At 46.7% G+C, this 22410-nt stretch overlaps 1 non-coding gene across 1 annotated transcript; it reads left to right on the forward strand.

Annotated features, from left to right (window-relative positions):
- The first annotated feature begins 20483 nt into the window (after window positions 1–20483).
- LOC144820563 (U6 spliceosomal RNA) lies at window positions 20484–20586 on the forward strand. Its single transcript, XR_013607850.1, has one exon. It is a non-coding gene; the product is annotated as a U6 spliceosomal RNA (small nuclear RNA).
- Window positions 20587–22410: the final 1824 nt, after the last annotated feature.

Below are 22410 nucleotides of genomic sequence, written 5' to 3' on the forward strand. Positions count from 1 at the left end.
AAGGATTGTCATGTGGTGGACCAGGGCCCAGAGGTCAGTACAAGGTTTGTCTACTGGGGATGCATGCATGGGGCCCCTCCCCACATCTCCAGCTGCCCCCAGGGCCCCAATCTCCTGGGAGGCTGTTGCACAGAAACAAGGGGAGCGCTTCCAAGATGGAAGAAAGGGGCCCGGGAACCCATCCCCAGCCCCCCACTTTAAGCCAGCAAGGGGAAGTGCCATCCTGCTTCCCCCAACTGTGTTGGGTTTTCCCCCAACACCATTCCTCAGTTCCTGTTTCTGGGGGAAGCAGGGTGACCACCACATGCCCTGCCTGCAAGAAGAGGGCAGGGGAGAAGTGCACGGCCGGCACCTGTATCAAGGAGTGCTTTCTGGGAGGGGAAAACAGCTTGGCCAGCCAGGGATGAGCTCCCGAGCGTACCCAACAAAATATGGCTATGTGGGATGCCTTTGTGGAACAGGGCATTCCCAACAAAAAAGAAAAAAATGCAGGAGGAGGCTGTGTGGCGGCAGAAGGAATGCATTTGGAGCTGTTTAAATTATTATTGACTCAGCTCCACAGAGGAAGTGCTCCATAATGTCATGCAGGGCTAATTTGCTTATTTTATGCTTCTTGTAGTGGCTCCAGGAGGGCAGGGTGACTACCAACAAGTTGGGGAACTTTTGTGGGTGGCTGCAAGAGTTGCAGCAGCCCTCACCAAGGAAATTAACAACTGACCCTATGTTTACGGGGTCCAGGAAATTATGGTTAGGATTTTCATCAGTTGTCAAGCATTTCCAAGGTAGGAGCTTTTGCTCTTCAGCTGGGAGTGCGGTGCTCTACCAGTGTATATGAAAGTTACAGACACATGTTCTTTTTTATTTTCCATGCTTTATTAATCCCTTATGTTCACAGTGATTTTGGGAAATGTTGCTTTATTAATGCTTCATTGACATTAAGGATTGCATGTGGTTTATTTGCACCTTTGATAAAGTCAATAGGTTTGCTTTCTGTGTATTGTGATAACCCTTTGACAAAGCCAATATGTCTATTTTATTTAAGGGAATATCCCCTTTATTGTGATGTGATGTCTGATAAATGTCAAATCCAGATACAAATGTGATACCAACAGTACCCATGTATGTCAGCCATTCTTACAGTCTAGGTCAATGTATACACATAGTTATCAAACGACATTGACATACTTCAATGTGATAGATGACCAATTTGTTGGCTCCAGTTGCCTATGTTTCCTGCATCTCAGTCCATCAATGTTAAACTGACAGATGCAATCAATATGCTGTCAGATATGTCACACTTCAAAATATAACCTAGAATATGATGCAACCAGGTAAGGTATCACACTGTACTCAGGATCCCAAACTCAACACTCTCTTGCCACATCAATGATGTCATAATCAAGGCATATAAGTACTAAATCACATACAATGTGTAAACACATACATACCTGTGAAGTCTTAAAGTGTTGTGTCTAGATCTATAGTATAAAGTTTCTTGTATCTACATCAGTTTCTCCCAAATTAAAAACGGCCTGCATTGCCATACCTATATGTCAAACTAATTTCACCATGACACCTTGCCATACAAAAAGCATTAGCTGTTGGTTAACAAACGAATATCTCACTATCCATGTCGTGTGTTGGGAATTCTCAACATGTACTAAGCAAATAGCCATGCTAAATTTTGTGAACAAATCAAATGCTGAACTAATGTCATGTAGACAAGAAGGGAAATCAGAGGTGACACAAGTACAAATGTATGTGTGTGTCAAACATGTTGGCACTGTCACAACCTACCTAGGGCTGTACATATGCCAGAGAATCCGATCACAAGTTTGTCACTTTGCACATATAGTTAGTGCAAATAACATAGAGATGTTGAGAACATTCCAAAATACGTATCATAGTAATTTACTGCCTAACGATGTCTGTCAGCACGTAGAAGTGTCCTATGACAAGGACAATATTTGCAATGACATATAGACCTTGAAGATACATGTCTAAACCAATGATCAACAGTATCTTATACACATTGGTCAAAACAGTAAGAAATGTGTACAAGTTTGCCAGTACACATAACACATGTACAGTTACGTCTCAGTAACAATATGCAAAATAAATTACTGTTGTATTTGGGTATGTTCATGTGACCAAGGATATGGGTTGCAGCCATGAGTCATGACCCCATTCACTCATCTTCAGATAGAGGCTGAAACACAATATAACACAGCACACACCTAGACGAGAAATGGTGTACAGACATATTTGTGGGTGCTAAAGTCCAGGTTCAGATGCCTGGATATGTCAGTGGAAGACTCTTGTACTCACCCCCTATGGTGTGTAAAATAATCCTCATTTGTGCTATATTGAGAAAATATCTGTGTTAAAACAAATATACAGTGGGACTACGAGGCAGTAAATACAGAGGAATTTAATAAGGATGAAGGCAATGAAGGCATGATCCAGCACACAATGGCTGGTTTCATAGACGTGACTAGATTGTGGTCAGTTTGTTTAGTTAATCTCTATCACCTGATGGTAATTCAGACAGAACATATGTAAACTTATCAACCTATAAATATATTTTCGAACTCATTTATTGTGTTGTGTATATGTGAAAGTCAATGTAAAAATCGACCCACTATCACCTTCTCAAATAGATGTAGGCCTCAACATGTAACAATCATGTTGTCTGAGCTGTTGAGCAACATGGGGCCATAACACCAAAAAATAAAACAATAAAAGCAGCAAGCCAATGTGATGCAGTGTACTGCAAGAAAGGGACAGGGTAAGATTGTTGCATATATACATATAAATGGTCCATTCCTGACCTCACGCTTGCGAGCAGTGCAGTGCTTTACAGCTAACAGTCTTGCTGTGTTCTGCAGCAGCAAAGTGTATTCCATATGGTACTCAGTGAATGATGGAACACCAATGTCCTAAAATGTCAGTATCTGAGGCAAACCCTTTATTGTAGTGTGTCTCACAAATGAACTAGCATGCAGAATGGCAGCACTTTGCAGCAGCAGATATTGCAGACACCATCACAGATCATGAGTGACAGTTGCCATTGACAAAGTCCTAGTCTCAGTTATAGATGTTGCAATGCCATTTGTAATGAAAGCATATAAGCATGTGTGGGGATCCATAAAACACTACACATGTGACATCTTCCCTGGACAGATTATTATACCTCCCACATCTGATTTCAGTTAACAAAATACACATTTATCATGCTTTGCACGCCATTGGAATGAGGCTCAAAGCCCTGTAACAGAAGACTATAAACAGATGAAGTTGTAATGTGTGGCATTACCCAGAGAAGCAAGACCGGGGAAATGTTTGCCAACCATCAAATCACCTCAGGCATACTAAGATGGTAAAAGCCGGAAGCGTCCATCTCAAAAGTCAAGCACAAATGTATGTGTACGTTCACAATCTCATTGAATATGGTACTATGGAGATGCTGGGTATGAAATTATCCCTGCATGGTAAAAGTAGTGAACCCATGCCCTGAGTGTACAACTGCATAGTTGTGTGGCTCACCAACTCTGGTATATACCCAAAGGTGAAGAGGGAATATGCATGTGTGCCATGACATAGGCCCGTGTCAAGGATCGCAGTCTGCTTGGACCAGGCGGGCCACACAAACACCTGCCCTCATAAGAGATGTACACTACTGTCTTTGCCAGGATTAAGACAGAACTAAAGTGAGGATGGCAGAATGTTGTGTAGTAAACAGTAGTAATATAAACTACAATTCAACCCTGGTTCGCTGAGGTGAGACCTACTAGCTCACAAACATTTTCAAATGTTCTGTTACTGTGTGTTGCACTCACCCCAACCCAACATCATATTGATCAGGAAATGTGAGCATAACAAAACCATGAGTCTGTGGAAGACATGCACATTGGTTGAAATGTGAAACAGTGTGCACATGAGTATTGTGTGTGTGCTGGTACTTTGTGTTCTACATGGCACACTCTATTACAGTCCAAAGGGAGTGTATAACTGATGAGCGGTGTAGATTAACAAGTACTGTCAGGCAGTGCTGAAAGTCACCTTGCTGTGGAGAACTACGTGACAGAGAAAGGGCAGGAATGTGCTGAATATTATGGTGCATTCCTGCTTTTCCCCCTGTCCTGGGGCCCTTTTGGCTGCCTAGCACCAATTCAGACACCCTTGCACCATGGTACGAGGTTGCTTGTTTTGCATGCAGGATTTCTTTTCGTGCATGAGGGGCCACCTTCCAGCAAATAACAAATCCTGAGAGGCATATTCGTCAAGCTACACTGCAGCACACATTTAAAAAGAAATTAACAGGGATAAATAACGTTTAGCACGCCTTTTTCAACCTCTCCTGGGAAGGTGTATCTTTCTGGGTCACTACGAGGTTTACCAGGTCTGGAAATGCGTCAAAAAGCATGGAAGCTGCATGGGAGCACCCAAGCAATGGAAATGGAATGCCTCCCTAGTGCAGAGTAAGGCAATGCAGCAATTTGTGATGCCATGCTTCACTTGAGATGTAAGAAGCCTGGCTTCCTGGTAAAAACATGAGGATTATTATAATCACGCCAGATGGAGTTTGACTTGAAAGTTTAGTAATCCTGCAATTGGGGTGGGACATACACTGGAGTGTGGTGGTGCCAACCTGCCCCTGTGATTCCCCAAGTGTGTGTTGCATCTGTGACACACCACAAGGAGGGAGTCTTTATACATTGCAGGTACAGGGAGATTGGACTGATTATGGAATCAAAATGAGTAGTGCATAGGCTCCATGATCAATCTTTACATGTGCATATGACTGGGGGCATTCAGGTGTGTGAAAAATTATGTGTGAGCATTTAACTCTTGCCTTGCTGTTCCACCATGCTGCCTGCTGGTCCCCTGACTGGGTGATAGGGATTGCACATGCTTCTACTGTAGATCCCATGTATCGCTGTTGTGTTATGCACTCACCTGTTCCATAGATTGGAGTTAATTGACACTCCCCAGAATAAACTCAAAACATAGCTCTCAGTATAGGGTCAATACAAGAATCAAGCACCCGGAGGAAAGTTCTTTAGGCACTAGAAATAACAAGAAGTGGCAATTACCATCAATACACTACAGGCCACTCAAACAACGGATTTGCAATAACATCAGTAACATACACTTACAATCTCTTACAGAAACTCAGCAAGGAAACAAAATAACTGGAACCACGGATTGGAGCTATACCCTACCAAGGAATAACTCAAAATACATTTTGGAGTTACTGGCACTCCCACGAAAATACTCGGAACATAGATTGAAGTGAATTGATACTCCTCAGAAAAAACTAAAAACATAGCTCTCTGTATAGGGTCAATACATGAATCAAGCACCCGGAGGAAAGTTCTCTAGACACTCCTGTTCATCAGGGAAACACAGAGCAAAGTCTCTAGTCCTTGTATAAACACAGTTCAAAGGCTAAGGTTACAGGAAGAACAATCAAGGTGAACTGGAGGGAAGTCAATGAGAGGAAACTTAAAGGCAAGTCTATAGTCTTGAGAACGCCAATACTCCGCCTGCTTACTACTATAAAAGGATTGTGCACACTAACCTGATATCAAGTACTTAACCTAGTACTTCAACTTGCTTCCTGCCTACCCAGCCACCTGTAGAGACGCAGGTGGGTGGGTAGACAGAAAGCTTGTTCTGCTGGGAGCATATGCCAAGCAAGGGGCTTGATTTTGGGTGTGGTTTATATATAGGCTCAGGGCCCAATAGATACAGTGGCATCATCTGGAAGGTTCTCCCAGCTTAACCTTGCAGGAAGAGCAGGTGCAAACTAACAGATGCAATCACATAACAGGGAATGAATGTTTCATTTTACCTAAATGTACACAAGGAAAAGCACCCCAAGACCCCAGCAACAGTGGGAGCAATGGTTCACATGTTAGGGGAATGCTTGCAAGCTCTGGCATAATCTAAATTAAGGGAAATGGGTAAACGTGGGTATGGAATCATAGCATGCCATAAGGTGCCACAGGGGTAGCGTAACATGAATCCTGTGCACCAGGCCCACTACACAGACGGCACATGTGGTGTTTGTGACGTGTTGTGCAGGTCAGAACCTGTGCATCTGCCCTGTTGTGGGATTTCAAACCCACGCATCACACCAGTTACACGGGTCGGAACCCTCGCATATCTGCCATTGGGTGGAGTAGATGGTACTGCAGAAGTGCTACAGCGCTGTGCATCTATCACACATTGTCCACTTATGTAACAATGCATCAGAAAAATCAAGGTAAATGTCAAAAGGGTGCTAGACACACCCAGGAAATGATGCAATGGGTGTGGCAGGCTGCATTCTAGGAAGAATGAAAGTCTGTTTCACTTTCACTTACTGTCTTAGTTTGTGTTGCGTGTTGAAGGTGAATTTGAGAGTGTCTGGAGGTTGGAGCAATGTTTTGTCTTGCTGGTGTCTGGTCTGCCTCTGTCTTGTGTCAACTGTGTATCTTTTGTGTCTGTTTGTTCTATATTGTATTAGTAATTGTCCTTGTATTGTCGGGTGTTCATCCAGCGGTTTGAGATGGGGTAGGCATTAGGTAAAGGTGTGTTTGTTTGGGGTGTAGTAGGTCTAGTAGCGTTATGGTCATGTCTAAAAAGGGTACGGTGGGAAATTATAGTGAGGGAGAGGTTGGGGGCCTCCTTTGGCTCCTGGTGCATTACCTGCCTAACATGGTAGCCTTGGGGGGTAGAGTCAGCCAGGACTACTCCCAAAGGACAGGAGGGATCGCTGGGAGAGGGTGCGTTGGCACATGTGACAGATATTCAATGTTGAGCGCATCGTCTCCCAGCTTTAACTTGACTGGGCTGATGATGTCGCACAAGAGGCATATCTGGTAGACATCCTTGGATAGGAGATCGGAGGCCCCATAAGAATGTATTTATGTACCATCTGCATGTAGTAATGTTACTATCTTGTTCAAGCAAAAGTTGAAACATGAAAGGGGTAGGTTATTTAATGTGGTGCTTTGATTCTGCACTATGTAATTTGCTTCAAGTGCAATGCAAACATTAAAGTGATATTATATAAAAAACACAAGGCCGTTTTGTATGCCTCGTAGTGGGTACATAAATGCATTTACATATGGGGTTGCACAGGGAATGATGAAAAAATGTATAAAACCTGCACAGGTGATGGGTAAGGAGGAAATATATGTGCAATCTCCTGTTATGTAAAACGTTTTAAATGCACTGCATTGTGCAGCACACATGGACAGATGGAAATGGCTCTGGTAATTGTTTTTGTGCAGGAAGGTGGCCTTTCCAGGACAAAACAATACAAACTGTCTTACAAGGTACGCACTCTTGTATCCTGTTGCAAGGTAGCATGCATTGCTGATAGTCAGCACTTTATGCACCAGCGCCATGAAAAGTCTGATATGGTTCTTACAAAGTTACATATGGTGCATATCTCTCCTTTCCCATCGCAGCACTTCTTTGGTCTGCTAATGGTTTCCCCCTTGTATCATGGTGCAAGGGGGCTTGAGATAATAATGTCCTGCAGTACAGAAAACATATCATACCTGAGGCATTCTTCAGGCATGTGATGTTAGATGTCTCTGATCTTCAACATCCAACCAGCTCTGTCATGCAAAGTGACTAGCTACACCCCATTTTCATACAATGTATGCATAGGTGTGCCAAGTGTGGAATATTTAAAGATCACTGGGATGTCATTGTACTTTAAATGGAATTTAGACAGTGTGTAGCTACACTATTTACAATGCAATGTTCAAACCTTTGTTTTGGAGATGGACTTGTCCCATACACCCCGGGAGAAGTTAACACCTTCCAGGATCCGATGCAGCCAGTATTTGTAATGAGTATGTTTGTAGCTCTATAAGGTTGGTGTATGATCCATAATGATTGTAACATAGTGAGGTGTATGTGAATGTATTAATCACCTGCACCAAATTACAGTCAGTGTTCCAACACAACTGAACTTGTCAAAAGAATAATGTTGAATTCACAAGGATGCATGTCAATGTGCATATAGGGGCAATATATGCAGGCCCAAAGGATCCATGCATCTCTTGCTGCTGTGATGATGTTTGCTTATCTACAGTTTTGATGCATTTGACACATAAACCATCATCTGGGGCAACGTCTGCAGATGTTTAACACTATCAAAATGTTTTGTTCAACACATGGCACACAGATTACAAAAATATTTTAAACAGATATAGCAGCTAAGTGGAACCAGCTAGGCTAAGCTTTTCTGGACACGGTTTTGTTGCCTATGTCCATATTTGAGTATGAAACTGGTGCTGCTGAGCTGGAAAACATATTACCCAGACAGTGTCACCAAGTTTAAACATGAGGGTATCATGTAATCTGATTTTTGGAAATTGCGTGCCAATATGGCATATATACTGCTTTTTCTTGCAGTATACTATGCTTATAAATATGCTGTATTCATGTTACCTCTCCTGCCACATAATTTCAGTGTCAATGACTTTCAGTGTGGGCGATGATCAACACTTAAAATGTTTGGTGACCAGTACCTGTCCCTGTAGCTACATGTCAAATCAAAAGCAAAATTGTTTAATCATGTAGGACAGTGTCAGCCGGGTAGCCATTACAATTAAACCATTTTCCTGTGATAGATGCTGTGAATGTGATAGTGTAATCGTGGATTTACCAATGACAGAGGACAAATGACATCTCAGCATATGGTTCTTTAAGAGGATTAGTACATTATCATAAGTATTTAAACATCATCTTTTACTTGAGTTAACCTAAGTATGGCTGTTGTCATATGGCCTCAGGGGTACTTGAACCTCCCTCAGAGTAGTCCATGTTATACCTATGTGCAATGGAGTGAACTAAGGACAATTACACTGATGCACAGGAGTCTGTAGGCCTGCTACTCTATTTAACCATGGTGTTCTAAAAATCATTACCTGACTGCCGGTCAGATACACATTGTGAGTGTGGATGTCCGCATGATGTGGTTCTGGTTGTATTAGTGTGCTGGTCTAAACTGGATGTCAGGTTTCATTTCTCAGTGCAATATATATATATTTTGGAGCACATTGTGCAAATGTCTTTGCTGTAAAACTTAACTTAAGTTATGGAGACTGTCCCATTGGCATGGTGTGGCCATCCGGACAAACACACTACTCTGCACATGGATTGGAATTGAGGTGCCAACTTCATGGTCTGTATATCCTTTATGTTCTATTTCTGGGAGGCATTCATACAATGCAAGGTGGCAAGTGATGTTGCTACACTGTGAAAAAGTTCACATGCAGGGATGCACTGTGTTAGCAGAATACACCTACTGGTGGGGTAAGTTAGACTGGCTGGCTCCAATGCAGTCACCCTTGCATCATGGTGCAACGTTCCCTGCATTATACCCCACAAAGATCATGTACAGATGAGAACTGCAGATGCATTGTCTTTTTAGGTCTCCCCTGAGCCAGCACGCATGCGCCGCTCTGCGAGGCTTCTAGTAAAACTTTAAACTCGAACCACGCACGTGCTTTTTTGCTCACATGTTATTGGCCTTTGCTGCATCTTTCTAAGAAGACAGCACGCAATTGGCCAAAGGCGGGTGCATGTCCCACCTTCTCTCTCCCCTGGCCTAGGGAGCTCGGGAGCAAGCAGCAGCGCGGCCGGCTGCCAGCTGTATACGTCACATTCCTGTCACCGCTGCGTTGCCGCGCTTGTTCACCATACTTTCAGTCGATTGTTACCAATGTCCGTCTCTGCTCTCCTACTGTTTTGGGCAGTACAACGACAGTAGGGTTTAATTTTGTATCAGTTTCTCAAATTATGGCATCTCATTGACTTTTGGTCATTTGCATTACTTCCCTCAGGTGGGCTAACCTCTGTTCCACTCTGGTGATATGCAGCCACATGCATCAAGCGATTTAGGAATCGCAAACGGTGCGAATCGCAAAAATCGTCCGTTTGCGATTCCTAAATCACTATTTGGGATGCATCAATCCAAAATACAAGAAATCGCTATTTTTTGCGATTTCTAAAAATGCAATTGCATTTAAGGAATCGCAATTTGCGATTCCTTAAATGCAATGCATGACACCTAAAACAAATTGCGAATTCGCAATTAGGAGGGAAAAATTACCATGAGGTTGAACCTCATGGTAATTTGCGAAAAAGCTGAAAAATTCAATTTTGTGCATTTTTCAAACTGTCATGTTGTGCACACACATGCCCTTAGGGCATGTGTGTGCACAACATATGTGCATAGATTGATTTCAGGGGTGCAACAGGGTGTCCTTTGGACACCCCTGCACCCTTGAAATCGCAATCTCAATTTGCGATTATCTAATTGCGAATCGCAAATTTAGATTGTCTTCCCATTCATTCCTACGGGCCTTTTGGCCCAGAGGAATCAATGGGAAGGGATTCCTTAATTGCGATTCGCAACTTGTGAATCGCAATTAAGGAAAAATAAGGAATCGCAAAAAAAATTGCGATTTTTTGATGCACTGCCGTTTGCGATTCCTTAATTTTCGCAATTAAGGAATCGCAAACGGCAACAATGATGCATGTACCTGATGGTCCTCTGTTGCTGAAAATTTTGGTCGGGCAAAGCTCTGTAGTTGCAGTTTGTACGCCCTTCTTATAATCTGGGCCATCCATAAGCGTCCCCTCAATTTAGATATTGTGGGCTGAACACCAAAGTTTCGGAGGTGTTTTCTCCAACGAACAGGGTGTTTTGAGAACCCCGACTTACCTGCCTCGGGACACATTTAGCTACTGTGGGTGTCCATGTTTCACTGGGAGGCTTCTCTTTATTAATTATGGTTGGGGGTGTGAGGTTGGAAGCAATCTTAGACTTTGCATACGATATTGCTGTGGATGCTGTAATTCAGTCTGTTGTGGTGGGTAGAGCACTATTGCTTGGGATAAAGCAGGCTCAGCAGTAGATCCATGATAGTTATTCCAACTGCAGAGGGTGTTTGGGGGTCTCAGATTCCTGGTCCATGCACACTTGAAGCAGCTGCAGGTGATCATGTCTGGTTCCGAAGCTTTTACATAAGAAAAGGGACTCTGTAAGATCAGTGGCCATTTTTGAATGGTTACCCTTATTTTAATATTTTTACCATTGTATGAACCTGAGGTCAGTCTGATTAGGTGGCCAAATGGAAACACGCACATTGTGGACGCACTTGCTGCGGGGTGGTACATTATGTCACAGTGGGGCTGTTGGAAGTGGCCCTTTTTGCAGGGTTATCCCCAAACCTTTTGCTTCTTCCTCCCTTATTTTTCCTGACCCGTGGTTGCTGGCAATAGGACTCTGGGCACTTTACCACTGCTGATCAGTGCTATAGTGCATATGCTCTGTGTAAATTGTGATTGTAATTGATTATCCATGATTGGCATATTTGTATCCCCCAGAAGTCCCTAGTAAAATGCACTGAGTGTGCCAGGGCTGGTGATACAAATGCTACTAGTGGGCTTGCAGCACTGGTTGTGCCACCCACATGAGTAGCCCTAAAATGGTGTCTCAGGCCTGCCACCGCAGTGCCTGTGTGCAGTCTGTGAACTGCCATGTCCTCCTGGTCAGTGTCCCCACTAACCAGGCCTAACCCTCTATGGAAGGCCCAAGGTACCCCCCTGGGGCAAGGGGCAGTGTAGGTGAAAGGTAGAGCATGTACTGGTGCAGGTGACATGCTCTGGTAGTGAATTACAGCCATTTTCGTTTTTCACTATTGTAAGGCTATCTTGCCCATAAGCTATCATGGGGAATGATGGCTACAATGGCTACCAGCATATCTTCCCATAGGAGCAAGATAGTACATAAAAGTCTGGTATCCCTGAACTCAGAATTTAATAACACATCTTTTAGGAAAGGTGGTTTTTAAATCCTGTGTTTGAGAACAGCACTTTTAGAAAGTAGCTGTTCTCTTGTCTGACCTTTCTGTGTGCCTTGGCTGGTTTGTGAATTGACCGTCTGGTTTGTGAGTGACAGGGCTGGGGGATTCCAGGAGACAGAATGAGTCCGCCCAGTGGTGAATAGAGAGATCTGCATCTAGATGGGAGGGAAGAGTTGCACCTTGGACCTGAATAGGACTGTGTCCGCCCCCACAGTGCTGGCTCCACCCCCTGTGGTGCGTCTGATGTCTCTGCCCTGCACTGTGAAAGGAGAGAAGGAATCATGTCAACAAAGTGCTCCAGGGCTGTGCTTTCCCTCCACAATGCTGGCTCCACCTCCTGCTGGGCGGCTGACGACCCGGCCCCTCTCTCTGAAAGGAAGGGAGAGGCCAGGAAAACAAAGTGCTCAAGGAACTCCCAGAACTGGTTCAGACTGGGCTCAGAGCCCTCCTGCACAAAGGGAACAAAGACTTTTAGGGGTATAAGTACAGGACCCTTGACTACAGAAAATTAGATCATCCTGGAATCAAGAAGGAACCTCTGCCAAGGAGAAAGCTGAAACTGAAGAAGGAAGACTGTCCTGCTGTTGCTCTGCTGGACTGACCTGCTGTTGCTTTGCTGCCAAGGAGAGGGGGAAGGACTTTGCTTTGTGCTGTGTCCCCTTGCTTGAAGGAATCTCCAAGGGCCTGAGAGAGAGCTGGCTCCCTGTTATGAAGTCCCAGGAACAAAAGGACTTCACCCCCAGCTTCCCTGAACTCTACTGAGAGAGTTCTGTCCTTCCTGGAGTGCGTGGCCCATGTGTGGTGCCTCTGGAAGTTGTACCTGTGTTGGGGAGCTGGAAATCAAGCTTTTAAAGACTTTGCTACAGAAAATCTATCGCAATCCCGGCTGAGCAAGAGAATTCCCGCCACTACGAAGACCAAGATCGTCGCAGCGCCTGTCGCCGCTGCCTGAAGACGTCGCACCCTTCATTAGCAGGAAGATTTCCGCCACTGCGAACATCGTCGCAGAGCCTGTCATCGCTGGGTGAAATCATCGCATCACGTTGCTGCGAGAATCGTCGCAGAGCCATCGCATCGAGGAGCTGCGAGAGAAAGATCGCCGCTGGACCGCGCATCGTCGCCCCGGAGATCGTCGCAACACCCAAGAATCATCGCATCGTGCCTTTACGGGAGAAAAATTCCTACAGAACCTACCCACCCGAATCCATACAAGTGGCCTTCCTCCCCATACAGACTGGATTCATCGCAACACGCCCGCTGCTGCAGCGGGGCTGTCGCTAACGCCTCCTCAGGGTCTCATCAGCAACGCATCGCTTGGTTTTCACCGCTACAGCTTCTGTGCTTGGAACTTTTTATTGCTAACAAAGGTACTGGGCTAAAACGTGACGCAACTCTGGATAATTTTATCGCTAACCTTAAGAACATTAAGAAATCTTTTGCAAGCATATTCTTGAACTGTGTATGTTGGATTTTTGTCGTTTTGGTCTTGTGTAGTTTAGATTAAATACCTTTATTTTTCTAAACTGTTGTGGAGTCAGTTTGTGGTGTTTTCACTGTGTTACTGTGAGTTTTGGTACAAATAGTTTACACATTGCCTTTGATAAGCCTTGACTGCTCGTGCCAAACTACCAAGGGGGTGAGCAGGGGTTATCTCAGAGGCTTTCCTTTTTACCCTGACTAGAAGCAAGGGTCCCTATTTGGACAGTGGTACCTACCTCTGCCAACTAGAGACCCCCAGTTCTAACAGGGGCTGTTCCGGGGATGACTTTGAAAAGGGGATAAAGCAAACTATCTCTGCTGACTTAGCTTTCACGTCCACTTCAGGACCAGAGTGGTTCATAATGTTTTATAGGATCCTGTGCGCTCTTGTTTCCTATTGACGCTAAAACGTTTAGTCCATATGCACACACTGAGGCTGTCTCTTTTACGATCTGGAATACCACATGCTAAGTTCAATACTCAGCTGCCTATTCCCTGCGCTGTCGGCCTCGAAGTTCATGTGCTATCAAGGGAGTCAAATTTTTGGCATAATTGCTTTGCTTAGAGCCACCGTAGCCATGGCAATATGCTTTCTGTTTTTGTTGTCTTCAATCATATTAATGTTTGCAATAAGAAATTGGAAGTGCCATCTGAGTAGGTAGCTGCTGCAGGCAAATGCTTTGCTGGCCACTCAGCCATTATTGTTAGGCACATGTGAGTGGGTTCAGTACTTTAAAACTTTCCGCTATTGGCAATGGTTTACCTTTTTCCATTCATAGTTGCACTAGCAATGGATTTGCCCCTTTTGTTGCCGTTGGCGCCTGCACACATTGCAGGGTAGAATGGGCACAGACTTTGTGAATATGTGTTAACATAGCATTCCTGGCTTTATACAGACGGGTGGCTAATGATGTTAAGTGCAGATGGTAATATTTTGATGTTGCTTCCCCTATCAATGTTCACACATACAAGGAGGTTTGGTTCGTCAGTGACTGCTTTAAGTTCTGTTGTGTGAATTGAATCCTTCAGTGGGCAACTAATCCATTTGAAGTGTAATGCATAATGTACTGCTCTCACATTGCTCTTTTAAACTCTTAAATGCTCCCAAACCACCCCTGTCACCCTCCATGTTCTTGCTGCTCCTTCCCAGGGCCCACCTCGTTCCAAGGCTCCAGAGCAGCAGGGTATCCTTTGCAAAATATTTTTAACTGTACACTTTGATAGATCGACTTTCCATTCTGTGTATCAAGCAAGCAAGTATTTCTGAATCAGACTGCATGACCCAGTGTGTAGTAATTGTATAGCTATTTAATCCCTAGTGACACAGCACCCAGGATTATGTGCTGTGTGGCTAAACACTTATAAGGTCCCTAAGGCGAGACCTATTGGCTATGCCAATGCTTGTTTTAATTGTGTGTTGACAATAGCAACCCTGGGAGAATGAGTGAACAGACATTTAATTATCATCATGGTATTGCTACAGCTGTATACCACAAGCTAAATGTCAGATGTACTGGGTTCTGTCTGAGGGTAAATTGGTGAAGTGTACTACGGTTATGTCTTACAAGCTGTAGCCAACCACCCTCCCTCTATGAATTAGCTACTTGACATTGCGTAAGCCAAAACAGTAATGTGTGCTACCTTGTGTAACGTCAAATGAGTCAAGCAATGCAGAAGCACACCACCTGGACTTGCTTACCTTATCTCCTTTCACTTATGTTAATGAGCAAACCTCACTCCACTTCCATGATGCAATACCAACAGCAAAAGTGTCCATATCCAGACCGTGTCAAATTTCCTATCACTACATCATCATGAGTGTGACTCACTGTTATGAATAATATGGTTGCAATTGTATTGTGACTACATTTCCATATTGTATACCAAATCTGCCTGTACTTGACTCAGTTTGCCTTGTTCGATTAGGAGATGTCTTTGTACTGAAGGTATATATTGTACATATCTGTGCAGCAATATTCCTTGTGGGCCTGGACTGCCGCATATGATTGTATGACAATGTCAGCCTATTTTCGCAATCATTAACATTTACAACTTGAGCCAATACGTTTTTTCTTGACCTCCCCAGATAGCATGACAGCTGACAAAGGAAGGATCACTACCGCCACATCCCCCACGTAGTGAAGGCTTTCCGGAAGATGAGTGTGCTGTATGAAAGGGCCAAGGCAGCGGGTATCTAGAAGTTAGGAAGGCGGATGAACAAAACACAATCTGGTGGGCCCAAACGTCTGGAGGGTGTCCAGCAGCAGCCGCTGGTCCAAACATAGGCCACAGCAAGACAATGTACTGCCTCACAGGAGCCAACCACACAGACAAGGAGTCCCACACCTGCCAGTGGATCTTTGTCAGAATACCAGATTCTAAAGGAGTTGCACAAGATATACTGGAGAATGCATTGCAGTGAACAGGAACATACCAGCCTCCAGGAAATTGTGTTTACCTTACAGGAGGCCATGGAATGTATTTGTGCAAAGATTTGAGGCTCTGCCTCTGGACACTCCCTTTCCTTGTTTTTAATATGTTGGTCTATTGTTTATTGTTATCAGGCATAGTGTTAGTTTGGGTTTAGTACTGGTATGGTACTTAAGTGCAGTAGCGGCTGCTACTGGTCCTGGGTGGGTGGGCGGGTGGGAACGAGGGGAGGCCGAAGGACGGAACAAAAAAAAATAAAAAAACACTTACCTGGAATGGCCAGCCAGCAGGCTGTCCGGCTGCCGCCTCTCCTGCGTCCTCCAAGTCAACTTCCTGCAGACTACTGGCAACAGGAAGCACCCGGTAGACAGGCTCCCCTGAGCCTATCACAACACTTCAATGCATCGTTGTGATTGGTCTGAATACTGTGGATTGGTGCCCAGACTGCAACAGGAAGCCTGTGCAGGTTCCTGATCAGGCTGTGTAATGCAGCATGGTAGGAACATGCAAAGTGCGCATGTACTGTTTGGTCAGCCCAGGAGGGCCGACCTAACGGTTGGGGCGCAGTTAGGGAGTGCACAGCACTCCTCCCCTGCTCTAGCCAGACTCGCCCAAGAGCCAATGACAGCTATGGGGAAAATAACATGATAATAACTGTTGTTATTATCATGATTTTTTTCCTTTCGTTCAGTGGGGCAACACTTTTTGGAACACTTGGAGCCTTTGGAATTCACATGGCCACCTCATAGATGGATGGATGATACACTATGCCAGAAATCCACCACTGGCATGGCTGAGGCACTTCACAGAGGAGAGGAGGCAGGGATGTGGCAGCCAGGGGCATGTTCAAATATAGGAGGCAAGCATCATAATTTTATTTTTCATGTGAGACTGGTGTTCGCACCATCAGCATGTTGTTGGCGCAGACTTAGAACAAGCTGGCAATTATTATTTTATTTTAAACTAGATTTTATTGGGTTTTCAAACCGTTGTTTCTCATGCATCAGATGTACATTGCATGTCATGTATAATGATGGTTACACAATTCTATCATCCCCTCAGAAAAGTCTTGTTACTATCCCAACTCCTACTCCCTCTAATCGTGAGTCACAGCCGCTTCTAGTTAGTAGTCTGGGTGTTGTATATTCATGCAATGAGGTATGATAATTGTCATCTCAGCTAAAATGTAGTCGCAGGATACATGGGGGTAGGTTCCTGTAGGCACTGCCCCCTACGTTGTCAAACCTAGCTCTACTCACCCCGCTCAGGTGATGGGGGCCATGAGGGAGCTGCCACCTCTGCTTCCAGGCCAAATGCTATCAGCTAATCGACTAGTCGGCTACAGGTCCTTGTCTTCTCCAATATGCCTATTCCCCTTCATTCTTTTTGTAAAAGGATTCGCCCTTCAGAGCTTGCCCATTTTGTAAATTCCCTTTTCAATGTTCCCACTCTTAGGCCCCCCTGTCGGCTTCCAGTTCCTGATGATTGATTTCCCGTTTGGCCAGGACATAGGCAAGATCCTGGCATTTCCCTGTCACTTTGGTTTTGGCTGTATGTGGGAACCAGCCCAGTAAACAGTGGCCTGTGGCATGTGGGATCTCTTTTTCTGTAATAGTTTCTACTATGTGCAATACCTCTTCCCAGAATGCACTCAGGTTGGGCCAGTCCCATAGGATATGTATTATGTGTGCTTCCCTTTCCCCACATCTGGGACAGGCTGCCATCTCCATTTGGAAGGATCTTCTAAATTGCTCGGGGGTAAGATGCTTCCTATGTAGGATATAATAGTTGATTAATTTAAACCACGCCCTCCAATAGACCTTCAGTGTCCTCTCTACTATCGTCTGTGTCAGGGATCGGGGTTCCCAGGTCCTCTTCCCATTGCAGTCACTAGCCCCGCGCCCCAGTGCTTCCTCAAACACAGAGGGGGGCCCTGTGCAATAGAAAGTGATCTTGGGGCAGTTCAAATTCAGTCCGAAAGTCTTCAAAGGGGAGCAGCTCAGAGTCTCGAAAGAGGTCCCCCACTACCCTCAACCCCACCTCCTTCCAGGCATAGAGACCCGCCCAGTTCCCTCTATGCGGAAGGTGTTGAAGCAGGGCCAGGGGAAAGTCAGGTGTGTAGGGAACTCTGTAACTAGTGAGTTGTAGGTATCTAGCCCAGCATCTGGTCACCACCTTGGATTCTGCGGTGTCTCTAGTAGGTCTCCTCTGTATACGCAAACATATTCCCGTGAGAACCGAGGGCGCTGGAGTAAATGGGTGTTGTGCCCCTTCTGGGTTCCTCCTGGACGCCAGACACTGGATTAGCCAGTTAAGTTGTGCTGCATTGTAATATGGGCTGGGCAATTATGAGTGGGCTGGTACACAGATCTGTATTGAGAGCCAGGAAAAGAGCTTGAAGCCAGGGGGTGCATAAAGTCAACAGCCCACCCACAATGCCAATTTGCCATCGTACAGCAAGGCAACATGGGAAGCGATCATGAAGAAACCACATTAGAGCATTGTAGTGATAACAGCTGTGCTGCTTGAATGTGACTGAGCAAAGGGCACAAGCAAGCGTGCAGGTTTCTTGATGCCCTGCAGACACAGGCAACCTCCCAAGTTCGGAGGACACCATGAGACATGCTCCTGCCATGTACATAAATAACACTTGTACTACCATAGTGCTTGTCATTGTAAATAGTTCTGCATGTCCGTGTTGATGTGGACTTAGCATTTTTTGCTTATGTAGCCTCATTGCATTTAATGTATTGATATGTTTGTGTATCCAAGTACACTTTTTTTCATTCACAGTTGGGAGCTGCACTTAGTATTAATCACACTCGTGCAACTTATAACATTTGCTTCATTATAGTTTAATAATTCATCAATTGTATATATATGTATTAATGTGATTTACAATGTATTTAATGAAGCTGCAACATAATCAGTATGCCAATTCTTGTAAGTAATCAGAAGACTGCCACTGCCCGCGTCCCCCACAGGGAGACAAAAGCAGGGCAGCCCCCTTAGTTCCCACTAGTCGGAGCCCCCCCCCCTCCCTCAGCCCTCGGAGAGGGGGAGGCTCTGGCAGGCCCCCTGGCCCCTCTCCTGGCCGCAGGCAGCCTCTGATGCGCTTCCGGGGGAGGGCGGGCCGTTGGGCGCAGGCCGGGTATTTAGGCCTGGGCATCCCTCACAATCGACCTCTTTGCCGGTCGATGCTGCCCCGCCTGCTGTGCTGCACCAACTAGGAAGAAGGTTAGTTCTATGCTATTTCCTGCCTCGTGCCCGCTCCCCCCCTTGGGGGGGTCGTAGCAGGGCCGGGCGGCCTGCTTAGCGTGGGCCGCTGGGGTGGGGGTGAACTGGTGCACGCGTCTGGCGATTGCCCGGTGCTCCCTCGTGCCCGCTCCCCCCCTGAGGTGAGGCCTACCAGCCGCGGTACATCACCTGGCAGGTTCGCACTATTGCTGGGGGGGCTGCTTACAGGCGCGCCCTTGGAAGTGCCCGGGGGTTTTTGGACTTAGGTATACCCCCTCCGCGCCCCCGCCAGCTCCGGGGCACGATTTGGGGCCGTGAGCGGCCTCGGGCTTCCGGTGCCGACCATGGAGGGCTTTTGCTGGGTCCCGCCCGCGGTGTGGCTTACATGTGTCGCGGTGTTAGCTGCCCCTTGTTGCCCCCCCATGGTCGTTCCACGTGCTTGGCTTTGCTCTCCTCTCGGCCCATGCCCTCAGTAGGGGGGGAGGAGTTGGCCTGGCGGCTAGGTCGCGCGACCTGGAGTCCGGGGGCAGTTACCCTTTTGCCCCGCATGTGCGCTCCCGATAGAGGGGGTGGCCGAACCGCGAGAGTGCTCCCTCTGACTGGGAGGAACCTGGTTCGTGTCTCTGTAACTCTCGGTAAATGCCCCAAGGAAGAGAAGCGTCGGCTGGCTCCTTTCCCGGCCATGGCCCTCCCCGCCCCCCCCCCCCCATATTCTCAATTCGCATAGGGCGATTATTGCGGGGGGGGGCGGAGTTGCAGGCGCGCCCTTCTTGAGAGCCGGGAATTTTTTGAAGCCATCGGATGTACCCCCCTCATGCCCCCGCCAGCTCCAGGGCCCGAATTGGTGGCCGTTTGGGGCCCCGGGCTCCCTATGTCGCCCAGGGCGGGCTTGTGCTGGGCCCCACCCGCGGTTGGCCCTGCACGCCTCGAGGGGGCAGTTGAGAGAAGCATCACTGCGGGTCTGAGCATGAAAGTCCCTTGCAGCAGTGACAGATCACCCTCTTCACACTGGCCTCTAGTCTCAGCACAATCCAGATTAGGCAAATATGCTAGGAGCGCCCACGTTCCTTATTTCAGAATAATGCGTTAGAATAGTCTTCTCAGGCTCTCAGTAGGGGGATAGGAGTTGTCCCGGCAGCTAGGCGCTCGACCTCGAGTCTTGCTGACGACGCGAAACATCCTGTGATTCGGGGCAAATCACTTAATCCCCCCGTGGCTAACAAAAGGGGATGTGTGTCTTCAGGTACCATAGCTGCTGCTATGTTGAGCTCGGGTATCCAGCAATTCCTCTGTTTCTTGCGAGGTATTGAGGGGAGGGCGGCGTTTCGGGCGCGCCCGATGTAGCGCCGGGGGGGATTGGGATCAACGAGGTGTACCCCCCTCGGGCCCCCGCCAGCTTTGGGGGCCTGATTCGGTGGCTGGGTGCGGGCCGCCCAGGGCGGGCTTTTTGCAGGATCGCTTCGGCAGCACATACACTTAAATTGTAGAGAGACGGAGAAGACTAGCATGGCCCCTGCGCAAGGATGACACACAAGATCGTGAAGCATTCCATAGTTAGTGGCCCCCGCCGGCAGCTGGGCCTGGGTGCGCATGCTGGGAGTCGCGTCTCTTGCGGCTTTTCTCCCTTGCCCCCGCCTGTGTGGAGCTTAGGAGGGGCGGGGTACGGACAGAGCAGGCAGGTGGGGGGGTCGGGAGCTGAGGCCTTTCCGGGGATAATGGAGGCGTTTTAGAGGTTCCGGTTTTGATGGTTAGCGCGGCCCCTTCATCCTGGGCTTGATAGCGTTTCGCAGTGTGAACGGAGCTGGAGCGTGGGAGCAATTGTACGGCCAACCGATGTCATAAGCGGGCGTTTTAAGTAGTTAAGTAATGCAGTTTATCAGAGCGAACTTTGCAGAATATGTCAGAACGCTTTACATAAGGACCAGTTGCAAAGCATAGGTCTAAGGATTACACGCGCTACAGAAGAGACAGAACAATTTGCATATGTACATGAGGTTAAGTCTCACAACGAAGATGTACAAAGAGAAATTGCAAAGTACAAGTAGTATTATCTATTTCCTTAAGGAAGGGATGCGAATTGATATATTCTAGAGGTAACGTAGAAAGGGTAGATGGTACAAAGTTCTACTGCATATACTAGTGATTGGAGTTATCTCTATATACAAGGGAATAGTAGAGAGTAGAAAGGTTTACTGCATAGACCAACACAGAAGGGGCAGGATGTTGGGCCTTTTGGCCACTTCTCTGACGTCAGCTCCACACTTGCTGACCGAGCGAACTGGATGCTGCCTGAGATTGGACAGCCTGGCTTTAAAACTATTAAAAAAAAAAAGTCCATTAGCTATCCTTGCTTTCCTGCTTTTGTTGGGGTACTGAGCCCCCCCTGCTTTATGTCTATTGCGCCATGGCCTGGGACGTATAGCAGCAAAGGCAGCATACAGCTGTTTTAGGTCATGTAGTGGGGGGCCAGCACGGGCGGATTAATGGAGCGTCCGGGCAGACGGGAACAGGGCCCGTGATTCGGGGTGAAGAGCAAAGGGGGGGGGGTGAATTGTTTTTAAACATTTTTCTTTGTATTACAGGGCAGACAATCACCGTGGGTGAAGGGCGAACAGCAGTTGTGCTAGCAGAAGGAAAAGATTTCAGTACAAGTATACGGCTGCACACGGTGGCAATGAAGGGCGCGGGGTGTGACTGTCAAAAGGGGGCTGGGGGGCCGCAATGGAGTTAGGGTGTGAACCAGGATGGAACCTGGGATTGGGGTGGCTCACGCATTTATATACCTTTTCACCCGTAGGAACCCATGAGGGCAGAAGCCACCTTCGGAATGGACGGCCTCGGGACCCTGTTTCGGCTTTTCTCGCAAGTTACCTGTGTGGATGAATCACAGCGGGGTGCGTCACAGGATGGGCTGTGGGAGGAATTCATGGCCATAGCTAAGGCTTTCCTGCTTTTGTTGGGGTACTGAGCCCCCCCTGCTTTATGTCTATTGCGCCATGGCCTGGGACGTATAGCAGCAAAGGCAGCATACAGCTATTTTAGGTCATGTAGTGGGGGGCCAGCACGGGCGGATTAATTGAGCGTCCGGGCAGACGGGAACAGGGCCCGTGATTCGGGGTGAAGAGCAAAGGGGGGGGGGGGGGTGAATTGTTTTTAAACATTTTTCTTTGTATTACAGGGCAGACAATCACCGTGGGTGAAGGGCGAACAGCAGTTGTGCTAGCAGAAGGAAAAGATTTCAGTACAAGTATACGGCTGCACACGGTGGCAATGAAGGGCGCGGGGTGTGACTGTCAAAAGGGGGCTGGGGGGCCGCAATGGAGTTAGGGTGTGAACCAGGATGGAACCTGGGATTGGGGTGGCTCACGCATTTATATACCTT

Source organism: Lissotriton helveticus, chromosome 2_1, assembly GCF_964261635.1.
Source record: "Lissotriton helveticus chromosome 2_1, aLisHel1.1, whole genome shotgun sequence".
Taxonomy (NCBI): Eukaryota; Metazoa; Chordata; class Amphibia; order Caudata; family Salamandridae; genus Lissotriton; species Lissotriton helveticus.